Genomic DNA, 4,252 nt, shown 5'->3' with positions numbered 1-4,252 from the left:
ATATATATATATATATATACATACACACACACACACACACACACACATATACATACATTAGCTAAGCAACTGTACTTGCAATCTTATTGGTTGATCATAGTCTTGACTCACATTTTGCCCACCTCATGATTTTGCTCTATAAAAACTTCTTTTAAAAATGTTTCCATGGCAACTACTTTGGGTTCCCTTCCTGTTTCTCAAGAGCTATCTTTCTCAGTAAATTTTTCCCATTCTAAACCTCCCTTGTTCCTTAGAATTCATTCTTCAAATTTGGGGAATGTGAACATGTTGGGAGTTACATTTTTCCCCTTACATCACTATCACTGAACTATAGCCCATCCCTAACAGTCTGTCTTGATATTTTATTTTGAGAAGTGTTGATGTATAGTGGAATGATCACAGGAGGAGGAATTGGGTTCAGAACTGGTTCTAATGTCATGAGGTATAAAATATCCCATTCTACACATTTAAAAAGGTAAATGCCACCTGTTAAAAACCTATTAGAGAGGCAGGGATGTAGCACAGTGGTGCAGCACCTAGGAGGCAAGTGCAAGGCCCTGAGTTCAATCGACAAAGAGAGAGAGAGAGAGAATATATATGTTGTATATGCTTCACATCCTCAGTCATACAGTATTTGTTAATGAAATCAAAGAGTAAATGGAGGACCAAAAGTGCTTTAAAACAACCTGTTATTCCTTATTTTATCAGTGTGATTAAGGAGAGGATAGCAAGGATCTCTAATGAAATATTATCACCATTTACTATCTACTGAATGCTTATTATTTCTCAGGTATGATGCTAGGCATTTTACCTGCAAAATGTTCATTTATCCTGTTGTAGAATTTAAGAGACAGGAAAAACCACAGGTGAAACTGCAGGATTTTATTCCAGGATTTTAGGTGCACACTGGCTCAGCAGACTTACATCCGCTGACAAACAAAGGAAAAGCTTCGGTTTTTATACATTTGGTGGAAGGGGGCTGGCATGAAACTAGTGGGTAGGCAAACAAGGTTGCAAAGTGGGACAAGGGCAGTTACTCATACAGTGGCTTTATATCTTAACCTTGAAAGAAAACAGAATCCTGTGAGAACAGGCTGTCTCAGGACCTTGTGTACAAGAACATAATCTTATCTGTACCAGGCAGGGGATGGCAGCCACATGTAAGGACGGGTCTTAGGGGTAATTGCTCAAGGCTGTGTGTCCAGGGATGCTGTCCAAAGGTTTCTGCCAGCAGGCTCTGCGCTGCCCACAGTTGGCAGTGTCCAGCCTCTTTCTGCCTAAGACTGGAGGTTCCCTTGTGGATGCTCGTGGGAGTAGGATGTCAGAGGGACACAGTGTTCTCCATATCTGGGAGGATAATGTAGGGGGGTGTGGTTTGCCTGTTTCTGTGGTCCCCCTTCCACCACTTTCAGTCCTTAGCTTCCCAGAGCCCCAACTAGAGTTTACTGCCTGGCTTTGTTTTCTCTCCCAGACGGGAACCAATTTCTGCATCCCATGCCTTCGATAGGTACCATTTCTTAAAGATTACATGTAGTTGTAGTCAAGTGTTGTAGTCAGGGTTTTGGAAGGGAATTCATTAAATACAGGATGCATAATTTATAGGATTATTTTATGATAATTACTCGAAAAGTCAAATGCAAAAGATTGCAAGAGATTCACCACATACTAGAGGCCCAAGGAATCCAGCAGAGGACCTGGATCCCAGCAGTTTCCCACACAAGTCCAGCTAAACGCTTAGAGTCCAAGGCAATGTCCTCCATGAATCCAGTCAGTGGCCTAGGGCCCATGGCAATGTCTCATGCTTGTCTATATTGAGGATCTGCACCTGGAAGGCCCAACGGCCAGTGGTGGAAGCCAGAAAACCTATGCTGGTGAGGTGAAGGATGTGTGCCAGCAAGCTGAGGGATCCACAATGGAGCCAGGAAGTGATGCTCACGGTGAAGATCAGAGCTCCCTGATGAAAATAGCAGCCATTCCCAGCGAGAGTGAGGTCCCGAGCTCCTCCTCTGATGAGAACGCATAGTTCACATCAGGAAAACCATCAGCAGCAAGCTCTTCCCCTCCAGTTCTCTTTTCATGGCTCTTGGCAGCAATCTTCATATGAATCTTCCATGCCCGGGCCACACTGATTCAGCTCAGTTGAGTGTTACAAATTGACCATTAGTCATTCCACCACAATCCACCCATGGTCAACTTGATAACAGCACATTTCCTTAAACCATAGTCTCTAGTGAAAGATTTAAGAAAAGTTAACACATCTTGATCTCTTCAGATTTATATTAATATAACAATTACATATACACAATTCTCAATGTACTCGTTTCCATTATGGCTTCAAATTTTAAAACTTTGGGTTTAGATTTATGTGCATAATTTAACACTTAAAAATAGTTTTACTCTGGCTCCAGCGTTGCCGGTGAGGAGGAGGTGTCCTCGGCAGGGCCACCCTCTGTCGCCATCACTGGGCTGCTCTGCTACCGCCAGGACACTCCTCCGCGCCCCTTGTCGCCCACATGCCCACCATGACGAAGAGCGAGAAGTCGAGAGCCTGGCCGAGTGGAAGCTCTTCTTGTACAATCCGACCACCAGATTGTTCCTGGGGCGCACCGCCAAGAGCTGGGGTTTGATCTTGCTCTTCTGCCTAGTTTTTTATGGGTTCCTGGCTGCACTTTTCTTGTTCACAGTGTGGGCTATGCTTCAGATTCTGAATGATGACGTTCCAAAATATCGTGACCAGATTTCTAGTCCAGGACTTATGGTTTTTCCAAAACCAGTAACTGCATTGGACATGCATTTAGTATGTCTGATCCAAGTTCCTATGATGGGTACATGGAAGACTTTAAGAAGTTTCTAAAGTCATATTCTTTAGAAGAATGGAAGAGTCTTGCCAGCTGTACTGATGGAGTACTTTTTGAAAAGAAGGGTCCAGATTATGTTCAATGTCAGTTTCCTGATGCCTTACTTCAAGCATGCAGTGGTAGAAATGATCCTGATTTTGGCTATTCCTAAGACAACCTTGTATTCTTGTGATAATGAATAGAATAATTGGATTAAAGCCTGAAGGATCACCAAGGATAGACTGTATTTCTAAGGATGAAAACATAGCACTTGTATGAACTTATCCTACTCATGGAATCATAGACTTAAAGTATTTTCCATATTATGGAAAGAAACTGCATGTGGGCTATCTACAGCCATTGGTTGCTGTCCAGGTCTCCTTTGAATCTAACAGTACCAAGAAAGAAGTGACAGTAGAGTGCAACATTGAGGGATCAAGGAACCTAAAAAATGAGGATGATCATGACAAGTTTTTGGGAAGAGTTGCATTCACAATCACAGCACGCACATAGTCTGAGTAGGATGTCTCCGCAGAATAAATGTTATGTTGTCTGTCTTCATTTTGTGTCCGCTGGACCTGCCATTCTAGAATTCTGAGACCACCTAAGAAACAGGTGGTGCTGCCTCACCTGACTGACAGCGTAGCGTGCTTCCAGATCCCAGTGTTCAGTGTCCTAACTTCCTGCTGCCTCTGCTGCCCTTTGAACCAGTGTCCAGTCGCCGGATAGGGAGCAGTGAACACTGATCCTCTTTTTTTTTTTTTTTTTTAATGTGGTTTAATTGCCAAATGTCTAAAGCTTAATGTGCTGTGCAGTGTAAATATTTTATGGATTTAACACTGTTTAACTCATATTTTGATGCCAACAAAGTTTTAGGTGTAAAATGGTACCTGGCCAACATTAAGTGATTCTGGCTGCAAGAAATGTGTGTGGAGAAGCTCTGTATGTGAAGAAGAAAAAAAGAATAAAGGTGGATCTGAAAGTGTTATCTTGGGTTTTTTTGTAAAATTATTTTTTACATGTGAATTAGTCTGTGGACCTATTTGATTAAGAGTACAAACTTTTTGTTGTAAAACATGCTTTTTAAAAAGCTGGTAGGGTTGTTTTTCTGTTGGAACTGAGTCTGTTACAGATGAATGTATTTCAGACCATTAAAAGCAGCATTTTTAGGTTAGAGTGAATATGCACCTAATTTTTTATGAAATTAAATTCATGACTCTTAAATTGTATAATAGGTTGTGAAATGTCTTGTTACTGCTTTTATTTGGCAGACTGTGGACTCTAATAAAAGATTTAAATTATGAAAAAATAGTTTTACATTGACATATACTACATTAAAATCATAATAGGAGAGAGCTGTTAAAATCACAATCCTTGCTTCCCATTAATTTTATAATAGGTGCAGCAACACTAAA

General features: G+C 41.2%; 1 pseudogene; it reads left to right on the top strand.

The window, feature by feature from the left end:
* Positions 1-2,522: 2,522 nt before the first annotated feature.
* LOC104867394 lies at positions 2,523-3,350 on the top strand (annotated as a pseudogene).
* The last annotated feature ends 902 nt before the right edge of the window (positions 3,351-4,252 follow it).

The sequence above is a fragment of the Fukomys damarensis genome, unplaced genomic scaffold (assembly GCF_012274545.1).
Source record: "Fukomys damarensis isolate Sample0158 unplaced genomic scaffold, DMR_v1.0_HiC HiC_scaffold_16, whole genome shotgun sequence".
Taxonomy (NCBI): Eukaryota; Metazoa; Chordata; class Mammalia; order Rodentia; family Bathyergidae; genus Fukomys; species Fukomys damarensis.
The sequence above is the reverse complement of the archived record's forward strand: the minus strand, read 5'-3'. Positions and strand labels throughout refer to the sequence as shown.